Raw genomic sequence first — 25,580 nt, 5'->3', positions numbered from 1 at the left:
AGGAACAGCAAGCAGAGACAGGACAAGGCGCCATCAAACATGGAGGACCTTGATCAGCTAGGTTACAGGCGACTGTAATGCTCAGATCCAAGGCCAAGACACAGTGAACAGAAAGTCCTTAAATACTGGAGGTAGAAGGCAACTCCCTGGGAGGAGCTTGCCAGGACCGCCCACCGCTGGTCCTATAACTAGGGTAGAGAGCTGCGGGCCAGCCCCTAGGGAAGGGCGTCGCCCAACAGGAAGTCCAAACGCTGAGGCTTGCAAGCCACAGGCATGCCTCAGGAGCAGCTAGGCCTCTCAGGCCCTGGAGCAAGTCCTGGATGATGCGCAGGCGAGGCCCTGGCTTCAGAGCGGCCTCCAGAGGAAGGTAAGAGACCTCCTGCAGCGCAGCAGCAGGGGGGATCGCAACAACACCCCCAATGAAAACTGGTTACAGGCATAAGAGGGGATCTGGTCTTTCTGCCTAAGACATTTAAAAAACAGTGGGAGATTCGGAGGCGGAGGTGGGATGCAGAAGTTTGTTGCAGTGCAACAATACTTGGTAATCAAAACTCTGCTTTTATACAGCATGCTAGAAACTAATTTTTGAAGTCTCTGGCTTTGTTTTCGCCCTCATTCCCGATTCGGAGAAGTATATCACACAAAGGCCTCTCATCTGGTTCTCTCTCAGGCATTCCACATCCCAGAAGCCCAAGTGGATCCTTTGAAATGTGCTCATAGTTTCTCTCAGTTCAAGTTCTAAATTGCCACATTTGCATTTCTTGGACCTACTATCAAAGCCAGAAACTAGCTGCTGCTGCTTTAACACTATGTTGATCAAATGGGCTCTTCACTGTAAAAGGTATTGCAGCCTCTTAATTATTGATTTATTTCAAATCGCTTGGTAATGGTAGAAAAGTTGATGAGTCTGTGTTAAAATTAGTTGCATTACTTATTTAAGCCCTCCGTAGCACTGCCTGAAATACCTCAACATAATGTAAGATACAGAACATTTTTCCCACCACTGAGCTGAAGACAAATAATTGAACTGAACGTCAGTCTAGCATGAGCTGTGGGCAATCGACGCCGTTAGCAATGTCTCATCACCGTGCTAAGAAAGAAAAGATAACAGGCAATAGAAAGGAGAATGGCATTCCTGTTTTCTTTCATCCTAAATAGTGCTGTGGCATGTGTATTAATTTGATCTTTACTAATGTTAGCACTGAAAGTAAAATCCCCCCACCTTATGTTACAAACGATTGTGTCTTATGGTCCCATCGTAGAAACGTCCATCAGATAGTCCTTATACATAGTGTAGCCCCTGTCCCCCCAACTTCTTCTGATCCGCAGGGGCTCATGGGGGAGGACACGAGGTCAGGGCTGCACTGTACCCAAGCTCTCATGTTTTTCTCACAAGGGGAGTAAGAATCAGGCTTTCAAGACCCCTTAAGGGTTTCTCCCACCTGGAGCTCCACATTCCAGCTTTACTGGTGAACATGAGCTGCAGGAACACAATGGTTTCGTGTACAATGCGTACAGAAATATAAAGTCCATTAAACATCACAGTCTTGGTCAATAGCAAGGCTGCACACCCTGGCGGGTAGGTACTCCGGGGTCAGAACCCCCTCCCTGGGCACCTCCCCTGGAATCTGTTTCTCTGGATGCAGCCCTGTCGTACTCGCCCTCCAATAAACAAAAAACACGATGAATCTGTGGGCGATCGCTTTTTTCGGACAGCGAGTCTTGGAACCTTTCCCTTGTTAGGCAGTCTTCAGTCTGACCCCCCCCCCCCCCCCAAAAGAAAAATCCTCTTTCTCCAATTCCCTGAAGAAATCCATCTTAGAATAAGGAGTATGGGGGAGCTTAACTCCCATCTTCTTAGCCACCTCTTCCTTTTATCTTCAGCACATAACAGACATCCAAGACAAAGCCTCCCTAGGCTTGAAGGCCTGGGAACCTTTATCCTGGGCCCCAGCCACCTCTCCAGGATAGGAAGAAGCCCCCAGCACCTCTCTCTTGGGAATGGTACATCCGAAGAACCTGTTGCCTTGGATGGAGAGGACCAGACGATCCCTGAACCATGAGGGCACAGGAGTTTTGGCAAACTCATGGTGCTTCCAAGCTGGGGAATGTCAGACCTCCTCTACCTCTTCTACCCTACTCTTACACCTTATTCAACGTCTGCAGAGACCCTGCTGCATAATAGTAAGGAACAGTTTTGGGACTCCTTACAAAAGTAAGTAATGGCAAATGAAACCCCAAATGGGCCATCCAGTCTGCCCACCAAGAGGTTTAGGGTTGTAATTGCCACTCTGTGCAGGTTTCTTCCATGGAGAAAAATTGCAACAGGTTATCTCAGTGCTTTATTTTAATCCTCTTGTCACTAGGGATCCTTTGCCTTTATCCTACACCCTTTTGAATTCTGTCACTGTTTTCATCTTCATCACACCTCCTCTGGGTCCTTAGCGCAAAGCATGTTCATTTATACTACAAGATCTTTTACACAGATCACATTTGTAAGCATTTTATTATGTTACGTTTTAACATTTAAGAATAAATAGTAAAAAAAAAAAAAAAAAAAATGACACCTTCAGCATGAAGTGGGACTATGCAATTGCTTTATTTTGCATGTAGCAATGTTAATATTGGAAAGCCAGTAGGGGTTGGGGAGGGAGAATGGCGGTCAATGGGGACATCTGACTGGATGAGTCTCCTCTTCCAATACAGTGGTTTAAAATGATGTTTGGTAGAGTGTTAGATGCTAGGTTTACTGCTACTTCTAAAGCCGGACATTAGAAATGCTCCTCATATGTGAGCAACCTTTGTTCTCCCTGAGCATTGGAAATCTTTGAACACTGGTGCTCCTATCAGCATTTAAGATCACTCCAAGTGGTGCAGAATGCAGCTGCAAGGATTGTGTTGGGCATTGGCTTGCATGCCCATATTACACGTCTTGTACAGTTGACATTGGTTACCAGTATAATTCCGTGTTCAGTACAAAATAGCAATGATTATCCATAAGTTGTTGAATCTGAATCTCTCTCCTTGGGTCAGCTCAATGATCCGCATCTACACTCCAGTGCAGACAGGTAGATCGTCGCCGTCAGACGTTTGCATATTCTCTCTCTCCAGGTAGCCTATCTTGCTGAAACAAGGAACAGGGCCTTCTCAGTTGCTTACCAGAGCAGCTACGAGCAGCACCATGTATTAAATCATTAGGAAAGAGCCACAAACTTCTCTGTTCCAGCAAGCTTTTCCATCAAATGTGCGAGTTAGCAGGTCTATCCACGTCAAGAATAGCTCCATCCAAGAGGAGACTGTCTAGTTTGTCTTGTTTTCCAGGTTATGTCTGAAGTTTGTAAATGTGATTTTAAGCAAGTTCAATTGTATCTTGACTCTGAACTTGAGAGTAATACATGTTATGCATTTTTTAAATAAATAAGAGTCCATATTCAGTAGGGACTTTTAGTAGGCAAGTTATCTGGCTAAAGTTAGCCACAACTCCCATTCCCACGGGCGGACGAAACAAACCATGGCAGCACCAAAGATCATTCCTGGCTGGCTAGAAGAGCTTAAGGCAAGGCAGGCAGTGAAAGGGAAGTGAGGACTCCTCTCTCCCCGCCTCCTCTCCCCTACCCATCTCAGTTGCTCAGCTCCTCTTCCCCCTCCTTCTCACTGTGGGGCCGATGCAATAAAAAGCACGGAAAGCAGGCACTGAAAAGTCAGCACCCGCTTTCCTAATGCACGCATGACACCCGCAAGGGGGGGCACCATGCAATACCCAAATTAGGGGGGTCGTGATCCCGCCGTGGCCTCCGGTTATGAAGACAGACACTGGTAAACTCGGCGACAACTTTCATAACCGGCCATCTGCCAGTAAGAAAAATGGCCGCCGATAAACTTGCCGAGTTTACCTGCGTAGGTCTTCATAACTTGGTCTGCAGAGTTTCTTTTTTTTTTTTTTTACTTAAGAAAAGTACAGAAAAACAGTTTTTTCTGCTTTTCTGTACTTCTTTTACCTGCGCTCAGCTATTAACGCCTGCTCCAGGTAGGCGTTAATAGCTGAGCGATAAATGTGCATCTGAGACGCACACTTTTTTTTTTTTGCTTGCGGAGTGAATGAGTAATAACCTCATTCTCATGCATTTGCATGTGATGAGCGCTATTGCATTCACCTCGCATCCCACGTGGGTTAAATAGGCGCTAATCCCCCTATTGCACCTATAATCCCCCTATAGCGCCTATTTAACCCGCATCGGCCCCTAAGAAGGGAAAGAGGAAAGAGGAGCTAAGCAAGTGAAAAGGAAAGGAAGCGGTTGTGAGTGAGGGGAGGTGTGAGTAAAAGGGAAGGGAAGGGGCCAGTGAGTGGAAGGGAGGAGATAGGAGTGAGATGGGAGGGAAGGAAAGGGAAAAGAGGAGGCGTGAATGAGAGGAGAGGGGAGGGAAGGGAAGGGAAGGAAAGGGAAGAGGTGTGGGTGAGTGAGTGAGAGGGAACGGGGAAAGGGAAAAGGGGTAGGTGAGAAGGAAGGAGCAGAAGCAGCGATGGCCGATGTGGCCAGAGAAAAAAGCAGGAGCAGCATCCGCCTGAGAGGAAAGAAGTAGCACTGGCAGCTGCTACTGCAACTTGCTCTATTCTATGACTGGAAATGAAAAGTTCCCAGGTATGGAGAGCGAGGAATTTCTTTAATCCTTATTAGTTTTAATTATTGATGTTATTTGATGGGGCTGCTCTTTTGAAATATTTTTATTGATTTTTGGTAACTTTTTAAAAAATGTTTATATTAGTTTAATTATTGAATGTTCTATTTGTCAGCTGTTTTGAAATATTCTTTTTTTGTGTGTTTTCACGTTTGATAGATTGATGTTTTTCCATTGTTCTATTACATGCAGTGTCTGACTTGTTGTCATTTTCAGTTCACTTTTTCTCTGCACCTTTCTATTTATATTTTTATTCTGTATTTTGTGAGGGTGTGTCTGTGTTCTGCAGGTGTGATTGAGGTGAGGTATTTTGCTAGCATGTAGTTTCTGTGTAGGGATCCATAGCAGCTTGGCTTGTTCTGTTTTTCTAACAGAAGATGTATTGGTATTTTAGAGCCCGAAATAATACTTGCAGTGTTGTCTTTTCATAGGTAGGATTGTTACTGGTTGAGTGCTGGCAGTTAGCATTGTTTTGGTATTGGAGCTTTATTATATTGTAATTGAAATTGTTTATTCATGGCTTTGAGGGCCAAGTCCATACCCAAGATGCGGTACAATAGGATTATGCTTTTGCTATTTGCAAGGTTCCACAGCAGTGCATGTAAATATAATATATGTCCCTTTTCATGTAAAACCTGCTATAAATTTTAAAAGCATTGCTCACACAAAAATGGCCACATATGCACATATGTGGGCAGCGCACAAGCAACGCAGACTTTAAAAAGCCATGAAATACATGCATATGTACCAACGCGTGCTTAAAACAATAAGAGGGCAGAAAATGGGCCGGGCGTGAGCGGAGTATGGGCATTCCAGAGTGGGGCCAACAGTTACGCATGTAACTCCGTATTTTAAAACCGGAGACCGCGGCGCGCATGGGATTGTTATCCGCGTAACTCCACTGCTGCGCCAGATGAGGAGAACGTCTGTAGATCTCCAGTTTTACAGCTTACAGGACGGGGTGAGGGGTCCGGGTCAACTGGGGGTCGTGCAGCATAAAGAACCAGAGCGGTCTGGAAGACCTCGATATTAGCTGGGCAAGCCAGTAGACTAATTGGAAAAACTGGGACTGTCCCTTGCGTGAGCATACATACGCGCATAAAATATGACAAAGTCCAAAGGAAGACGCGTGCGCTAGCTGTGCTCAAGTAACCTCTTAAAAATTAGGAGCATACTCGCGCACGGTGGTGTATTTTAAAGCATACGCATGCAAGAGTGCGCCCAATTTAAAATTCCAGCATATCTTTACTCGAGTGCCGATACACAGGCATTCATTTTTAAATTAGCCTGATAATTTTCAATTGTGTGCGAAGAGAGCGGTAGGAAAGGGAGGGAGCAAGGCTGTATGGTTGGCCTAATAACCTTGCACCCACCCTGGTCCAGATCCACATACAGACAGTGTACATGGAGAGAAAGGGGAGACCACGGGGTAGATTTTACAAAAGATATGCGTGCGGGTCCATGTGCGCACGCTACCCGGCACGCACACATGGACGCGCAATTTTATAACATTTGCGCGCCAGTGCACGCATGTTATAAACTCTGCGGCGGTGCACGCAAGGGGGGGGGGATGTCGATTTTCTCTACATTCGTGCGGCAACGCATCCGGGCCTTTCCCAGTTTCCTGCCCCTTACCCTAACCCCCTTTCCCCTCTCCTCCCCACCCTCTAAAAAGCATTAAAAAAGTTTAACTTTTTTTTTTCCAAGTTACTTCAGGGCCTGACCTGAAGTAACTTGCGCGCTCCGGCAGCCGGCCGGCGCGCAAGGCTCCGGGACAGCGAACAATGGCGCTGTCCCCAGACCGCCCCCCACCTGGCCTCCCCCTGCCCAAAACATGCCCTCCGCCCCTTCCAAGAGGCCCAGCACTTGAGTGCGTCCCAGCCTTTACGCGCGTGGCCGGGCCTCTTGGAGGATTCGCCTGGTGCGCGTAGAGGCCGGGATTTACGCACGCAGGGCTTTAAAAATCTGCCCTCACAGCAGCACCCAGAACCACACACAGGAAAAAAGAGAGGAAACCACGGCAACAGGAGACTGGTTGCTGGGAGATGAGCCTAGCCGAGTCTGATTGTGTTTACTGTCCTGTGACAGGGAAAACACCATCTGCTTCCTATGGTACAGGGAGCAGCCCACAGAAGGTCCCCACCAGAGTTCAGAATTGTACCCAAGACAAACTGCCTGAAAAATCTCCCTCATAGGGGCAGTAAATTTCACTGATTGGGATGGATCGCCTTGACTCTGAAACCCCACCTCACTCTCTGTGTGTTGTGCTAATTAGTAAGTTCCTTTAATCTTGCACAATACACATACTCTACCAGTGCCGTATAAAATATAGGCATTTAAAGCATGCTGAGTACTTCAATAAAGGCCTATATTCAAATGATTTAAGATGCCTTAATTTTCAGCTGAATATAAATGCCTAACTAAATTTAGGCAATGTATGGCCTTGTCTATGTTCAGGTGCCCAGCGCCGACAATCAGCATTGAGTGCCTAACTTCATGCCTTTAAGCTCACCCTGCTTATCTACATTTAGAAATCTTGTAAATTTAGGCCAGGGGTGGCCAACTCCAGTCGTCAAGAATCACAAATAGGCCCAGTTTTCAGGATAGCCACAATGAATATGCATGAGAGAGGGAGATCTGCATTCAGTGGAGGCAGTGTATGCAAATCTGTCTCATGCATATTCATTCTGGATACCCTGAAAACCAGGCCTCTTTGTGGCTTTTGAGGACTGGAGTTGGCCACCCCTGATTTAGTTGCTGGGACAGTAACTTTTAAGCAAAGGAAGGCGCACATGTGCCCTGAACACGCGCACATGTGCGTGCAATTTTAAGCGGGCGTGTGCCTGTGCACGCAAATTCCGCTTCTACCGCCTAAGTGGGGGGATTTTAAAACACACAAGGTGCCAACGCCATTACCAGTTTTCCCTGTTCATTCCCAGTTCATCCAGATAAGGGACAGGACTTCCAAATCCCCCTAGTTTTATAGCCTCCCTTCTCCCCTGTTAGCCTTGACCCTTAAAACCCCACCGATCTGCCTATTTATCTTTATTTTATTACTTACAAATTCTCCCTAGCAGAAGTAAACTTATGCCGCAGGGGACCTTGGCATGCACCTGTGCATGTATTTACGCCCCCTTTTTGGGACTTTTCATTTGAGCGCGCTGCGGCAGATACGCGCGCACTTGGGCGGCTTTTAAAATCCACTCTGCGTGCGCTGGCCCAGTTTTGGCGTGCGCTGGGCTTTTAAGATTCACTTTTTAGTGAGTAGCAGGGGGAAGGGGCTTGGGGAATTTTATTTAAGGCAGATCCAGGTACCTAGATCTTCTGAATTCCCGGCTCATATCTGGTTTTATAAACAGAGTACTTATGGAAAGGGTGATGCAGCGGGACTGTATCTGAGCTATAATTGTCAAGGGCGCCGAGGTAAGAGTTGATCCTACTCCTTTTGAAACTTCCTGCAGATGCCTCGTCCGGGCCTGGGAATATTGATGAGGCCCATCATTCGTAGAACTCAGCAATAAAACCTTTGCATTTAGGGTAACGTGAGCACTTTCCCCCCCTACTCTGCGTCTTCCATTACACGGTTATTCATTCTACTATTTCTGACTGATGCTGCAGTGGGGAAAGGATGGCAGCATATCGATTTTGTACCTTTATCCTTTATGAGCTGGGCAAGGGGGCTTTGCGAGTGCTACATCTAAAGTGACATTGCTTCGAACAAGGGAAGCCGCAGACCTTTTCAAAATGTCAGCAAAATGAGGGCCCAGATTATGATGAAGTGAAAACTCCGTATAAGTCAGAAAAGAAATCCATTTTAGTAATGTGAAAGTTAAAGAGGGTGCCCCTCGAGATTACAGAACATAAGGCAAATCTGTCTAGCTGGAAGGTCTCTTTGGCCGATGAGAATATTCAGTTTCCCAGATTCAAGCCTGAACAAAAAAAAAAGGCATTCTTGCCAGAAGTGTCAGGTATTAAGAATTTGCATGTCTACAATTAATTTCTTCCAGACAGGGGATTTCATTTCCCATTCAAGTACATGACTTGTAAATCTTATTTCACTAATTTAGGGAACGCATGCTATGCACATTTTGATAAGCAAATTCATTTTATGCTAATTCAAGAGAAACATTTTTTTTTTTTTTGCTCTTGAATTAAAAAAAAAAAGGAAAAAGAAAAATCGCAGTCATAATTTGACATCAGGTACCACTTTTCTGCCTTGGCGAAGAGTATTATATTAGTTCAGCATCACTCCTTGGTCTCAGTGCGTCTGATGACAACGACCGTGCGGATTACCTCATGAACAGGGCTGCTTGCCCGGATGAATGCTGCAAGCCTTGCTTGCTCCCGGAAGATTAATAAGTAATAGCGGCAAACAGCGAGGGTGTGGCCCAGTGTTGAATGAGATGAACCGAGGGCCCGAGGTGGAGCCAATGGCGCTTGAAATGTGCAGTGCGAAGTGTGAACGATTTTGGTGCCCAGACGTCCTCCTCTGCTGTGAATTCTTTCAGTTTGCCTCAAAAACTTTCGTGCATAACTGCAACAATACAGGGGTGTAAAAACTAAAAATGATCTGGGTAACTGACGAGGGGCTGAGTGCCCCATTTAAGGCTAACAGACCACTTTGGTATCCGTGTGTCATGCCCAAATTCATTATCTACCTGGGTTTGCTCTCGGCGGGGAACGGCAGGAATGAATGTAGACTCCGAGCACCCTCCCTTGCTGGTTCTGACTGATGGTTCAAATAAAAATCTTGGCAGATCGCAGCGGAACATCACCTCGCAGTGCACACATTTTTTGGCAAAGCCCCACTCTTGAGGTTAATGCCAGATTCGAAGGTTTGGCAGCGATGCGATAACCTGAAGCTTAACAGGCGGAGGGGGAGGGAGAGAACTGAAGAAGCCCCAGCATTAGCCATAATCAGACTGTGGAGAAGAATAAGGTTTTATTTGTACGAGAACGCGGCTGAACTGCAGACCGAGGGAGGTTTGGTATATAAAGCCGCAAGGATTAGAGGTACGTTTCCAAAAATATGCATGGAGGTTAGACATTTCACCATTGCATTTAGACGGCTAATGTCCAGCAAACCTTCAGCCCCCTTTCCGGCACCGCCCCCGGTTCTGTGTTAAAGTATCTTGGGGTCAGGGTTCAAAGAGTTTAGGCATCTAAAGCAGCCTCTTTGACAACCAAGATTTAGGTGCCTATTTTCACTAGAAACCTAAAAAGTGGGTGGCTATGAGCATGGAATTAGGGCAGGGAACAACAGATACCCAGCTGCTTTAAGCCGTGACAGGTGAAGAGTTATCAGATGGGAGTGAGGAAATGCATGGAGCAAGCAGAGAACCGGGAACCAAAGCTGGGTCTGCCTCAGAACCATGAACCAGTGGCTCAGCCCAGCTGAACGGGTCATTTTTTAAAAATGTTTTTGAACTCCACAGATGTCTTCCTAGATCCTAGGCAGCCTCATCTGATATCCTAAATACGCAGTATAACGTGCTGCTGTCTTTTCTGAAGAGCACACAGCAGCAAAAGCTGGGTGTAAGAAGGGAGCGATTGCATGGGTGTGGAAGGGAAAGTGCATCTGGGCAAGGAAGGGACAAAGAAAGATCTCTTATTTGATTGCAAAATACCCTCATTAGACTACATTTGAATTATGAGCTTAGTTTTAGGCGCCCGTACTCAGAGGATAGGCAAATACTGAAAAGGACCTCTAAGCTAATAAAAGAGATGGGAGGGGCTTACTTACTATAAGAATGTCTCAGCTGGGTATTTTTCTCAGAAAAAGACATCCGAGAGGAGGGAATTGCACTGTACAAATGCATTAATGGATTTTGCAAGGATCTTTCAGGCGAGCTTTGTAATCCTGAGGGAAGGGATGGTGAAAACATGGAACCTTTCATAATTTCAAAGGAAAATTGACCAAGACTTTTTTTTTTCTCTCCCCCGGAGGGGAGAAGGGAAGACATATTGATTCTGGGACCTAAACTGATGAGCATATCTGGGATCAGAAAGGCTTGCTGCAAAATTAACCAATTGTATATTGCATAGGGTAATAGCTGAACTCAATAATACAATAAATTGCAAATTTCAAAAAAAAAGAAAGGCTTGCTGCAGAACCGGCTGCAGGCGCAAAGACGGTTTTCTGCTAGAGCATCATCTAGAGAAAGCTGTTAGTCGGTGGCAACCAGAAGCAGCAAAAGAGCTGCTAATTTCGTTATGAAGAGGCTCCTGGCCACTGTTGAGTTTTATCTATTTATTTATTTTATTTATTTATTTAAAATCTTTTCTATACCGTCATTTAGTAGAATACCGTCACAACGGTTCACATATAGGCACATATAGTACACTGTATATGCAACTGTTCCTATTATTAGTAATGGAGGTGCCTGATGATCTCGGTAACATCGTTTGATAGTAATGGCTAAGGGGTAGATTTTCAAAAAACGCGAATAGGCGTACTTTTGCTGGCGCATCAGGCGCAAGCAAAAGTACGCTGGATTTTAGTGGATACGCGCGGAGCCGTGCGTATCCACTAAAATCCTGGATCGGCGCGCGCAAGGCTATGAATTCTGTATAGCCGGCGCGCGCCGAGCCGCGCAGCCTACCCCCGTTCCCTCCAAGGCCGCTCCGAAATCGGAGCGGCCTTGGAGGGAATCCTCTAACGCCCTCCCCTCACCTTCCCCTCCCTTCCTCTATCTAACCCACCCGCCCGGCCCTGTCTAAACCCCCCCTTACCTTTGTTGGGGGATTTACGCCTCCCGGAGGGAGACGTAAATCCCCGCGCGCCAGCGGGCCTCCTGCGCGCCGGGCCGCGACCTGGGGGCGGGTACGGAGGGCGCGGCCACGCCCCCGGACCGTACCCACGCCCCCGTACCCGCCCCCAAAACGCTGCCGACACGCCCCCGAAACACCGCGACGACCGGGCCCGCCCCCCCGACACGCCCCTGACACGCCCCCGTCGGAGAACCCCGGGACTTACGCGAGTCCCGGGGCTCTGCGTGCGCCGGTAGGCCTATGTAAAATAGGCTCACCGGCGCGCAGGGCCCTGCTCGCCTAAATCCGCCCGGTTTTGGGCGGATTTAGGCGAGCAGGGCTCTGAAAATCCGCCCCTAAGAGTTTAGTGATGATTAATCTGACCTGTGACTTAAGATAAAGACTGTTAAATTATACATTTAATTTAAAAGGTGCAATAGACAGACCATGACATACATACATATAATGTGCTAGTGCTGTATGAAGATTTTATGTGTACAGCTTTCAGCGTTTTTCTCTTTCTTGCTCTCTTTATGGAAAGGCTTCTCTAAAGAGCCATGTCTTAAGCTCTTTTTGAAAGTCTTGAAATCTCTCTGTAGTCTTATCTCTATGGGCATGGTGTCCCATAGTAACGGTCCGGCCAATGATAGTGCTCTTTCTCTGACTTGAGTTAGTTTTGCAGTTTTTACTGAGGGGATGGTTAGGAGGGCTTTTATCTAGGAGCTCCCACCCGCTCTGCTCCGGTTAATGAGAGACATTCGATGCAGTCCTACAGCAATGAAACAAAGGGCTCCTGAGAGCCTCAGGAAGTCCCTTCCAGCCCAGCGCTGGGTAGGAAGAGAGCTGAGCTCCATAGCCCTTTGGTCTGCTTTCATCCCAATCATGTATCTAACCTACGTAGGTAGCTATGCATTATCTGGCATCGTTTTAAAGTATTTGCCTTCCTCCTTAATAACTTTAGTTTCTCTGACATTTTTTTTGAAGATTCTCATGCCGAGCTGCATTTAGATTCCATTTTGGTAAGATCTCTGCTTTTAAGGCGGAGGGATTCTCTGATATTTATTACAGCTTTCACACAAGCAGCTTATGCTTTGATTTCTCTGCTATCACAGGTCATGCAGGTTCAGTCCCGGGCGAGCCATGGCACACTCTGCTCTCCCCCCTCTGCTCTGAGCACTGAGTGATGCAGCCTCCATGAAAACCAGCTCTGATGTCTTCTTTAAAGTAAGATGGAAGGGAAAAAAACCTTTAATCTTGACTTTAAAAGCACTCAAGTACATTTGGGGATGAACAGAAAGTAATCTTGGGCTATTAATCTCATTTACGGTACTTACTGAAACTACGACTTTAATAAGGTACAATTTCAGAGGCCATACGGATGCTGGGTTTTGGGGGTTTTTAGGAGACTGAATAAAATACAAAATTCTAAATGGAAAAGAAGAATTTTCAGAATGAAATAAATAAATACAGTTACCAAAAGAATCAGCGTCAGTATTTGCTTTCTCGTGCTTTAGGATTTATGGTATTTGTCAAACAATTGTAGTAAAGTAAGCTAATCCCAATTCAAAGAAGAAACCTTGCAAATGCGTGATACGAATCCTTCCCTATTTAGAGACCAAGGGCCCAATTCACTAAGGGGTAGATTTTAAAAGGTGCGTGGCATGCGCACGCGCTACCCGGCGCGGACACGCGATTGTCCGATTTTATAACTTGCGTGTGGAAGTTATTAAATCGGGGGTCAGCGCGTTGCAACTGTGCACCTTGCGTGTGCCGAGCTGCGCTGCCTTCCCCCGTTCCCTACACTCCCCACCCCACATTCCCTTCCCCTACCTCCCCCGCCCTTTCCCCCCTACCTTTTTCTTTTTTGTTTTTTTGTTTTAAAACTTACTTCAGCGCGCCGGCAGACTGCTGGCGCACGATCCCCCCGCACAGCAGCAAATGGTCGCTGTGCCGGGAGCCTCTGACCCCGCCCACGCCCCCTTTCTTGCCCCTTTAGTAAATCCCCGGGACTTGCACGCATCCAGGGGCTTTACGCGCGTCGCCGGGCCTTTTGAAAATAGGCCCGGCGACGCGCGTAACCCTTTGAAAATCCGGCCCCGAGGCGGTAGCTTTCAAACTGGCGCACATGCGCGTGCGTTTATCAGCCCGCACCCAGGGATGCGGCTGTTTTATTACTTGCACACGTGTGTGCGTGCGTGCGTGCTATAAAACAGCCTGGCTGAGCGCATGTGCGCCAGACTTTAAGCGGGCGTGTGCAAGTGCACACAAATGCCGGGGATTTTGAAAGGGGCGTGCGCCAGTGCCATTTCCAGTTTTACCAGTTTGTCCTCAGTTCATGGAGTTGAGAGGTCTTCCAAAACCCACCCCTCCCCCGATTTAATAGCCTTCATTCTCCCCAGTTATCCCCTTAAAACCCCCACCGATCTGCCTATTTATATCTATTTGATAACTTACGCTTCCTCCATAGCAGAAACACAGTTATGCGGCAGGGGATCCGGGCACGTGCCCAGGCAAGTAGGAATTTCTGCGCACACCTCTGGTTCATGCCCCGGGGTGCCCATGGGCTGCCCAGACCCGCAGCCACACTCTCCCCCCCACCCCCCTCTTTGAAAACTTCTGAGATGTGCGCACTGTGGCCTTTGCATGAGTATCTGGCCGGCCTTTAAAATCTGCCCGGCGTGCGCGAGCCCAACATTTTCGCGCATTTCCTAATTAATGCGCATGTCAGGCTTTTAAAATTCACCTTTAAGGCTTTTCTTCCCCAGTCTATGTCTATAGAAAAAAACCCTAAGGAATCGGGCTCTAATCGGGTTTGTGGTAAGGGCAACCCTTGCCTTGCCTGTTCTGCCTGAGTGACCTGGCAAAACCTGCATGATATCCTGTGTTAACATGTATTTTTACTTTGTGTAATATACTACATAAGATATTAGTATACTTTATAATAATACAATTTGGAATAAAAGGTACAAATATAAGCTTTGAAATATAAGCTTTTCATTTTATTCAGAGGATATAAGGCCTGACTTACTAAGCTTTTTTTCTCCCTTAGGCACAGAATAGGATAAAAAAAAAAGGCAGTGATTAAGGCCCAGAGTTTGAACACATGATTGCTATAAAATGGCTGGGATACGTGATGTATCTTCTTACGTGCCGCGGTATATAAAAATCTCTAAATAAATAAATAAAATGTTCTCTCCAGGTAGCTCCCAACGGGGTCTGTTTTTCTGAATGTCTGCAATTCGTATTGCCTTCTTGAAGTATATGCGATGGCCACTTTCTTAAAACTCGGGGTTAATTTGTAAAATTTGGTAGGCACTTCTGAAAAATGCTGATCTATAATTCTGCCTATAATCTCAGTATTTCATGCAGGGAGAATTATCAGATCTCGAAACAAGATCGGATTAAAGTGATCTGATAAGATCAGCTTTTGCTACCGTCCCTTCCCCGACAGCTTCACTCCACCTACCTTTCTCTCTTGCACCTCCTCTCGCTATGGATGGACGTCTGGCTGCCGCGGTGTCTGCCTGCCGTCCTCTCCGGCGTCCCCGGACCGGCTTGGGCACTGCCTCCCGCCATGCTCCGCTGGTATCTTAGGGCGTGCGCCGCGCGCCCCTCACTCTTATTTCTTACTTGGCACGAACCTCAGGAGCGTCCCCCTGTGATGACATCACGCTGCCCGGATATTTAAAGCCTACGATGTTTGCTAGCCTTTGAGTTAGCAAGGGGGAATCTTACAGATGGGATTCGCTCTCTGTACCCAGCTACTCTGCCTCTCCAATTTTCCATTGGACTCTTAACGCTAACGGGGTACCCGCTCCTCGGGGGTCTCACTTGCTTTTCAGGTCACTATCAGGAAACCGGTACTCGCTCCTCGAGGGCCCATGTTCCCTGACTCGCTGCCTGCTCCTACCTTCTCTTCTGCCTGGAAGGATTCGCTATCTTCAACACCAGTGAGTACTACCATCTTCACCTCAGAGCTGTTCCCTGGAACCAGGTACTCGCTCCTCGAGGGCCTGCCTCCGTTCCAGCCCTAGTGCCATCTCCTACATGGAACCGCTGTGTGAGTTCATTACCTTCAAGCCTCTCAGCTCTCAGGGATCAGGTACTCGCTCCTCGAGGGCCTGCCCTCCCTAACCTGGGGTTCTCCATACTGGGGCTTTGTGCTTATTCCACTGTACTCATTATTCTCAGTTCTTTCCACTACAGCACTGCTACCGGAGGAGTCGCTGTTCCAGCGCCTGAGAGATACTAGCCCAGCCGGGCTACTTCTGCTGCTCACTACTGCCACCTCTGGTGGCTTCATCACATTGTTTAATAAAAGATCAATCGTTGTTTGTGTGTCCTAAGCTGAGCCTGACCTGTGGCCCCTCACGGGACTTCCCCCGTGGGCGTAGTCAGCTGCCACAGTGTCCAAGGGTCCACCCAAACCTCACTAATTATAACATCAGCCCCATCCTCCAATTTTAATCGACCTACTTTATTCAGATGTTGGATCACAAATGACTAAAATCAGCGGTTCTCAAGACAGTCCCTGGGGATCCACCTTGCCAGCCTGAAGATAACCATGAATATGCATGAGATACATTTGTGTACAATGGAGATAATGCATGCAAAAATATCTCGCACATATGCCTTTTGGATCTCCTGAAAACTGGATGAGCAGGGCGGATCCAGAGGACCAGATTAAAAACCATGGCACTAAACCCTGTCAGATGGCTAGCATCCAGATGGATTTTGCATCACAATTACGGTTTCTCAACCCCTCTAATTTGGTTACCCCAAAAGTGAAAACCAGGCTGATTTATGATGAACGGTGTTGCCTGTGCCTCTCGTACTGGGAAGTAAAGTAAGAATCTTCATTTATTTAGACATTTTAATATTCTGCCTATAGCAACATACATCATTCTAGGTGGATTACAGGGAAAATGTGTCACATGCTATTGTTCACGTTAAACACGTTAACAGTGATACAATCTAACAGACGAAAGAGAAAATTATGCATTAATCCAGATACGCAGTGACATTTGGAAGGGATTTGTAGATAGAAGACTGATTAGCTTCAGCAACAGATGAGACAATTTTCAAAGCGATTTCTGTGGGTGTTTTCCCTGCGTAAAATTGCCTGTCTGAAAATTGCTCACCCTCAATGTCACGAAAAGCCTGTTCATTGTTCGACAACACGAGTGAATTTTAGCCGCACAGAGAGGGGAGATTTCTGGGGGGGGGGGGGGGGGGGGGTGTGCACTTAGGTCGGAGGAGGAAACATATGCTGCATAGGCAGCATTCTCAAAACCTGTGCGTGTTCGTTTCCAGTAAAATGTCCCACCTGCACAAGGAGAAGGTGGCCACATGTACTTTGCAGATGCAACACGTACACTTTTTTTATGAAAACTGGAGCAAACCCCCCTGGGTAAAAAAAAAATAAAAAAATAAAATATATATATATATATATATATATATATATACACACACATACATACATATATATATGTAAAAAAAATATACATATATACACACACACATATACACATAATATACATACATACATATACATACACACACATATACATACATGGTCTCTACTTTAAGGGTAAAATTTAAAAGTGGTGTGCGGGCGTCCATGTGCGCACGCCAGGAACCGTGAGGTTCCTGGCGTGCGCACATGGATGCTCCGATTCCATAGCATGCGCGAGTCTGACCAAGTGAGGCAGAGCTTGTTAGAATCATTTGATCTGGCGAGAACGCTTTGATAAGAAATTGGAAAATATCACAGACTTTATTTTCTTTTCCTACTTAGCTGACATCTGAAATAGATGAGAATTACATGTGATTGCTTTAAAGAGGGCTGCTTTCTGCAAGAAATAAGGGGCCGATTTTCAAAACAGTGCATAGTTGTCCATTTGCGCGCATAGACGCGCTGATTTTATAAAATGTGCGCGCCGACATGGGCGCGCACAGGCCTATTCTAAAATGTGCGTGGCGAAGGCCCGGCCTTGCGCATAACCTCTGTTTTTCTTCACACGCGGCAGGCCTTTGAGAATTTGGGTTTAAATGCGCATGTTTTGCAGGAGACCACCAGCAAAATGGGAAGTCTCCATTGGGGCAATTTTCAAACTGTCTGCATAAATGGGCTAATTTTTAAACCCCGGTGCACGGAATTTACTGCTGCTTGCGAGAGCAAGTAAGTTCAAAAATTTAAAAAATTAGGTTAGTTAGGGGGGGGTTTAGGGGTCGGGTGGAGAGGGGAAAAGGGAGGAAGGTTAGGTAGGGGGTTGAGGAAGTGGGAACCCCCCTAATTAAATCCACATTTTCAAAGGCCCGCGTGTGTAAAAAAAAACAGGGGTTACGCCCAAGGCCGGGCCTTGCGTGCACCGCGTGCATTTTAGAACAGGTCCGGCCGTGCAGAACCCCTGTTACGCGCAGAAGTGCCGAGCCTCTCTAAAGGGGTGGGCCAGGAGGTGTGGTCTGGTGGGGAGGGGAAGGATGGGGCTGGATTGAAGCTGGCCGGGACAGTGGCCATTAGCTGCTGTCCCAGGGAAGCACGCCTGCAGCCAGCCGGCACGCGGAAAATACTTCTGCTCCGGAGCAGCAGTAAGTAGATAGGTAGGAGGTTAGGGGGTCAGGAGAAAGGAGAAAGGGAAGGAAGGTTAGGCACGGGGGTAGAGAATATCCCTCCTAGTCCGCTCCTTAATTGGGGTGGAATGGGAGGGAACTTGGGGAGGCCTGATTGCATCACCACGAGTATTAATGGAAAATTCGCTCCCCCCTTCCCCCAGCAAGTGCCATCTGCACATGTGCGTATGGATTTTAAAATCTGGTGTGCTTGCACGCGCGGCCATCTGATTTTATAACGTGCACGCGTATATTATAAAATCGGCGCACCCATGTGCGCGCGCCGGGAGCCGCACACTGCTTTGAAAATCGACCCCTTATTTCTTGCAGCAAGAAGCCCTCTTTAAAGTAATTCGCATGTAATTCTCATCTATTTCAGATGTCAGCTAAGTAGGAAAATAAAATCAAATCTGTGATATTTTTTCCAATTTCTTATCAAAGAGTTCTCGCCAGATCAAATGACTCTAGGAAGCTCTGCCTCACTTGGCCAGACTCTCTCTGTTTTTATAGAACAGAGGCTCCTGGGAGCTGCTTCCAGCACACTGATGAACGAAATGCATTATTATATATTAAATTCCACAGCAATGAAGACAAAGCAGTACTAAGGGCTGTAAAGCACCCTCTTTAAGTGGGGGAAAATAATTGAGTTTCTATTGTTTGGCCAGTAAGAGGGGCTTGCTTTGACTCACCGCTCGTAGAGCTGCTACATCTAGACCAGACGCTAGCTACCTGCAACAAATTGGTTCACAAAAGGCTGGCTGGTAGTTAGGGGAAGGTACTTTGGCACCTTGATCTCTCCTGAGCAACTGCTCTATCCTATGTCAGCATGGTAAACATGATGCCAAAAACAGTGGGTTGGTTTTGAACAGCATGCTGGGATTTGTAGTTCTGTTTTGTTTTTAAAAATGCTTTAGCCTAGGAGCTAAAAATAATAATAATAATAAAAAAAGGAACTGGAAAACAAATGTTCAGGTGATGAGCGTGCAGTCTTGACATGACCAGAGGTAACCACTCATTTTGTTCCAGCTGGTTAGACAGCATTACACACCCCCTAATAAATTTAATTGGTTTGCATCTTAAACCTGGACTGTATCAGTTCATTACCTTTCTCTTTTTTTTTCCCTCTAATGCATCACCTATGTTTGAGATCTAAGAGGCATGATCTATATCGAGGAAACTTCTCCACCTTGTTCTTGTTTGTAAACAGTTGTTTAGGAGTCGGACTACACGGAGAAAAATCTATCAATTCCTCTTTAACAACAGACAGCACTAAAGAGTCTTGTCAAACTGAGCTTCAGATAAGTACGAGTTGCTCTCTCTCTCTCTCTTCCTTTGGATAAAAAGTTAAACACAATAAATACAAATTGTAATAATAATAATGTAGATCTCCTTTTTTCATTCTAATTTTTATTTTATTTCTAAGGAGATATTTAAAGTTTTCCACCTACTTAATCACTTGCACCAGTACGGATCTTGGTGAATTGTGGGGAGTGGAAGGGAAGGGAGAAAAAGGGGCTGCTGTGCTGTTCCTTATCAGAACTACATACAGGTATCACGCTGGCACATGTGAAGGGTGGGTACAGCAAGAACAACCGAGGAGCATATCGGAGAAAGAGGAGTGGCGGCTGTGACCACATGAGATGTGTAGCGGGTCGAGACGAGTTTCCTGGAGGAAAAGCCCAGAAGCCATTATTAGCCAGGCAGACTCGGGAAAAGCCACTGCTTATCCCTGGTTATGAGTAAGAAGGACTGGATCTCTTCTTTGGGATCCTGCTGGGTCACAGGTGGAGTCAGGATGCTTTTACCTGCATTGCATGCAAGACTTGCTTTTATTTGCAAAATCAAAATTTTACTTCCATGCATGCAATGGAATAAAAAAGTCAGGGCTGTAGCATGCAATATCCTCCCCATGGGAGATGCTGGACAGAAATCAAGAAGGCCTGGGATGGATACAAAAAAAAGAGACATTTAAATATATGAACAGCATTAATAATGCACAAGAAACAAACCTCGCTCAAGTGAAAGGACATTTTAGAACTAGGGGTCACAATATGAAGATTCAAGGCAGTAGACACTGGAACCATGCCAGGAAATATTTTTCATGGAAAGGGTGATGGATGCCTGGAATTCTCTTCTTGAGGAGGCGGTGGAGACAAAAATGATAATGAAACTCAAAAAAGCATGGGATAAGCTCAGGATACCTAGAGTGTGTATGGCAAAGAAGAACTGGGGTAACCTGCAGTGACAACCCAAAACAGCAGTGATAAGACTATTGCGCTTTCAAGAAGTCATGGCATGGTGGTTAAATCCTAAAAAGCAGTGGTGGGATTCCATTGGATCTATGAGGAAGCACTGGGGTGAGTTGCACAGAGGGGCACTGAGAGGTTGGGTGATGAGGAAGCGGTTGTTGGGTTCCATATGGAAATGTGCGCGGGCATCTAGCCAAAGCGGGCAAATTGTTACTGGGCAGACTGGGTGTGACATTTCAGTTTTTATATGCCGTCATTTACTTGGCTGTTAGTTGTGAAGAGTAAGACAGAAATCAACTGAGGGCATACAGCAAAGATAACAGGCAAGACATAGGGCAGACAAGATGACCCATATTCTATCTGTGCTTCACCTTAATTTACCAATGCTGTCCCTTCAGATGTCCCTGGATATAATCTCTCATCCTCTGATGTCTGCTGGTACTAGGATCAAATGCCATCCTGTGACTTAAATTGCTGTTCTGTATGAGGAGGAACTGCATTATTAATAATATAAGGATTTTATTGGTAAACAAGAATTCCAGAAATCTGTTCGTTTTCTGTTCACAATGGTAGGTGATGCTAAGACGATCTTTATCCAACTCTTCACAAATGTCTTTGGGTTGGTTTTGTTTTTGGTTTTGACTCTTCGAATCTTGATACCAAACTCCGTTCCAAAATTCTTCACAGCTCAATTTCCCCAAACATAAAAATCAAACGCTAGCTCATTGTTGCGCATACTATGGAAAGTTTAATATAGAAGAAAAAAAACAATGTTAAAGAAAACAATCTTTTTGTTCTGGAAATTTGGAACTAGACTTCTCCACCGCTGTGTAAAAATAATATCGATTCTCTTTTCAGAAGCCCGGGTATCACAGTAGCCACCGGGATTCCTGCCCGGTATTTTAAACAGGAGTACGGCATGAAGAAGGACTCGGTTTATTAAGCCATTTTAGAGACAAAGTAAAAGTAAGACAAAAAAAAAAAACCTGCCAGCAAGAAAGGGGCGATGTATTTAAACTTCACCGGGGAGACAGCTCTTGAGTCATTAATTGGCGATGTGTGCTCGCAGTGTCTGAGCTCTTCCATTCTTCACCGTGACACACATCTCAGCAGGACTGTTTCTCTGGTAAAAAAGCAACTCTTAATTAAATGTTCATTCTCCAGTCCTTCATGCTATGGGCTCTCAGATTATTAACAGGTTCTTTTAACATTTACTTGGCAAAAATAGCCACTTTCACATCTACTTAGGACAAAGAGCTGGAAGCTCTTCTGTAGGTAATCTATTAAGCTATTTTGGTCTTTGGGCAGTCATCTGAAAATGATTGCTGCTGCAGAAATCATAAAATTTCCATCTGAACATATTGTTACAATGTCAGAACGAGTTTAACTACACCCACAGAGTCATAAAACTCCGTATAATTGCCCAGGGCTTAATGACCTCCGGCGCAGAGCGCGTTCATTGGTCTTTGCACGCATTTTTGCCCATCATTTCTGCTGCCTGAATATTGACTTTGTATCTCTTTTAGGTTCTTTACAGCCTTTTAATGACCGCGCCAATTAATAATGCATCACTCTCTCTTCTCCAGCTAATTCTAATGGGTCCAATTTATGTCCCCTGGTGATACCCGCACACTACGACCGTAATGCATACCGCCATGGCTGTGCTAGCAGATCACACGCTCAAGGTCTCTTGTAGATAAACAACAGAGTTTCAAGTTCACGGACATCATTCGCAGTTGACATCAATTACAGTCACCTAACTTGCAGGAAGCAAGGCAGGGAATCACAAGGAGCAAGCACAGCCTCAGTTTCCAAACGGGGCAGAGTTTCAAACCCGCACATAGAGTGATGAGTCAGCATTCTTCTGAACCCAGCAAACAGTTAATTTAAGAGCAATCCTCAACTGCTTATTCTACAATTTTGATTTCTGGAATTAGATCTATTTACCTGAATGGATACTGATTTCTAGAGAGTTTGATTTTTCAAACTTTTCATTCATCTACAATATATTAAAGATCACTCTATCATCTTTAGAATACTGTCTGAATGTGATTTATTTATTTAGTATTAATTCTTCTATACTGCTGAACATATACCAGATCTGGCCAGAGCAGTGCACAAAACAAAAATACAACATCCATTAAAAAAAAAAAAACCCCACATAATAATGCAGATAAAATCAACATAAAACTACAAAACAAAAACCTCCCTCCAATAAACCCCTCCCCCCACATTACTGCCCTCCTCAGATTATCTTTTTTTCTTTGCAATACCTGCTCTGTTCCCTAAATATAACCATGAAAAATATTATTAAAATGAACACGTAGAAATAGACTTCAGCAAACAAGATATAGGTGAGAAATGCATGACCAGCAGGAAAAAGGAGGCAATAAAGACCCCTTGTACAGGTCCCTGGTGAGGCCTCACCTGGAGTACATTGTTCAGTTCTGGAGCCCTTATCTCAGAAAGATTAGAGTCAGGATGGAAGTGGTCCAGAGAAAGGTGACCAAAATAGTGTGGGGTCTGCACCAAATGACTTACGAGCAGAGGCTGAAGGAATCTAAATATGTGGAAACAGGGGATACATAATACTGACTTTTATATACCTGAAAGAATGAAACCTTTTCCAATGGAAAGAAAGCTGTAGACCTAGGGGTAATGATATGAAACTCCAAAAGGGCAGACTCAGAAACAATGTCAGGAAGTATTTCTTTGTGGATGCATGAAATATGCTCCCAAAGGAGGTGGTGAAGATGAGAACAGTAATGGGGATCTCTAGAGACTAGAGGATAGAAATGGAAAAAAGAAGATCACCTATGTTAACTCTGAGATGAATTTTAAAAGCCTGATGTGCGCATTAATTAGGGGATGCGCCAAGAATTCAGGCTCACGCACGCCGAGCGGATTTTAAAAGTCGTCAACATACGCGCATTATCTACTGCGGTGCACACATCTCGAAAGTTTCCAAAAAGGAGTGGGGCATGGGGCATGAACCTAAGATGTGCACGTAAATACTGATGTGACTACCGAGTAACTTTACTTCTGCTATTGATGCCATGTAAGTTAAAATTTAAAGAAAACTAGGAAGATCTACGGGGTTTTAAGAGTCAGGGCTAACTGGGGGCAGGGGCGGGAGGCTATCAAACCAGGCAGTTGGAGGATCTCTCTCTTAACTGGGTGAACTGGGGATGAACTGGTAAAACTGGGAACGGCGTGTCCCTTTTAAAATCCCCCCTATTTACGCAGTAGAAGTGGGATTTGTGCACACATGCATGCACCCACTTAAAATTTGGTGCACATGTGTGCTCAAGCCAGGCTATTTTATAACCTGCACACAACCCCCAACCTGCACACAACCCCCTGCACACAACCCTCCCTTGAAACAACTCCCCTCCCACAGCCACCCACAGCCCCGCCCCTCACTCTGCCTCACCCTCCTACCCTCCTACCCACCTCCTCCCTCCTCGCCCTACTCTCCTCTCCCAACCTCAAGAACCTCTACACATCTTTTTTTCCCAAAGACTCCCTTCGTTAGTATTCTTCATAGCATATCCGCAGTGCAATTTTAGAACATTCCTATAAATATCTCTCTTCCTCGTTGTTCACAGTTACCTTCCTACAATGTAAACAAGCAGATCAGGCTATTTAGTTAGCCATATGTACAGTCAATTGTTCGTTCTCATCAGTTACCATGTATAGTCAATTGTTCGTTCCTACCTGTTACCATGTTACAAACTGTTATCATGTTACAATGTACAATAAGCAGGTTATGTCTTATTTGTTTTAGTTATATATAAACCGATGTGATATCTCGATCGAATGTCGGTATATAAAAACAATAAATAAATAAATAAACAAACATGAGCGCATGTGCACCCATAAGTTATAAAATGGCCGCCTATTTGGGCGCATTCCGATATCTGCGCACAAATATGTGCACGCGCACCGGTTTGAAAGTTACCGACCCTAAGTATAACATTTTGGCATGGAGATACCTGCACAGAACGGCAGATATTACCCTACACAAGTTATTGGGCAGACTGGATGGACCGTGTGGGTCTTTATCTGCCACCATGTACTATGTTACAGCAAGCTCGTTTCCAACTCTTCCGGATTCCATCCGGCGTGCATGACGAGGGTTCACCCACATAACATTTGATTAAGTTAGTCCAATAAAAAGGTCTCACCCTTCATCTTGTTTGTTGCCCTTTCTTTCCACATTTCTTAACGAACTAACGAGGTTACCACAATACTTTATTACCAAAGAAGAGACCCTCCAACTTTTTCTTTTATGTGTACTTATTACTCGCTTTCCCAAAAAAACAAAAAATAAAGCAGACGGGCCATAAAAGAGAGAGTGTTGGTAGTCTGGGAGGAGCGAAAAGTAGAGCTGTGTCTCTTTATTAAAAGACTAGGGCTGCTGTTTCATGAGCATTTTCTACCCCAGTTCGATTTTCCCTATTCCTTTAGTGCAAGCTCACCCAGTGTCTTTGGCAGTGCCGTGTGGATATCAAGATTAAAACAATACGGAAATTTTGCCAGCTATAAAAAAATCATCATTTAAAAAAAAAGTCTTTACTTTGAAGCCAAAAGACTAAATGGTCCCTTTTTTGGTTTATTCTCCTTTACTGGAAGCCAATTACTAGCACAAGAGAGCAAAGTTTACATTTGGAAAGATGAAAATGTAAAATATAATCAAGAAAAAAAAATCTCATTTACATACCTTCTTCTCAAGTAGAAAGCTTAGGGGGCAATATTCAAACCACATATTTGTGCAAACCCCTTGGGACCCTGGTACTCATGGGATTTGCAACAATAGTCAAAGCTAAATTATGGAGGTAGTTTTGCTTTGATTATTACCCATAGAGATTGGAGCCTGCTTTCTCTTTGGGGAATTTTTCCATTGGAAGCTACGCATTTAGCTGCACAGCCCGCCCTTTCCCTGTTCCTGGGAATGCCTCCAAAGAATGTGCTCAAAGTATCCAGGCTATTTTGCCCCTCATTAGGTGTGGGCAGTTTTCAAAAGCCCTTATTCCCATGGGTAAAATGTTATTTTCACTCATGGAAAAGGTATTGAAAAGTCTGCTCTTCTGGGGTAATTTTGTAACCGCCCACTTAAAATTGAATTCAATTACCTACATATTCTGCAGCAATTTCAAATTATCCCAACAAAACTACCGGTACAGAAACGTTTAAACACAGGGAGAATATCTTCCATATAGCTGTGGGCACGCACATATACATGTGTATATGGATGTGCGAAAATCTACTCCCATATTTTAGAACCTTTGC

General features: G+C 45.3%; 1 protein-coding gene across 5 annotated transcripts in view; it reads right to left on the bottom strand.

Annotated features, from left to right (window-relative positions):
* The window catches only part of SULF2 (sulfatase 2), a 371,939-nt gene that overhangs the window by 162,867 nt on the left and 183,492 nt on the right, over positions 1 to 25,580 (bottom strand). The window contains exon 4 of one of the 5 annotated variants that reach the window (XM_029611055.1): positions 21,275 to 21,411. The exons of the other annotated variants lie outside the window; for them this stretch is intronic. The gene's annotated coding sequence lies outside the window, so the exon portion shown is untranslated. The remainder of the gene's footprint in view (positions 1 to 21,274; positions 21,412 to 25,580) is intronic. 5 annotated transcript variants of the gene reach the window in all.

The sequence above is a fragment of the Rhinatrema bivittatum genome, chromosome 8 (assembly GCF_901001135.1).
Source record: "Rhinatrema bivittatum chromosome 8, aRhiBiv1.1, whole genome shotgun sequence".
Taxonomy (NCBI): domain Eukaryota; kingdom Metazoa; phylum Chordata; class Amphibia; order Gymnophiona; family Rhinatrematidae; genus Rhinatrema; species Rhinatrema bivittatum.
Note: the sequence above shows the minus strand (reverse complement) of the source record. Positions and strands in the feature narration are given on the sequence as shown.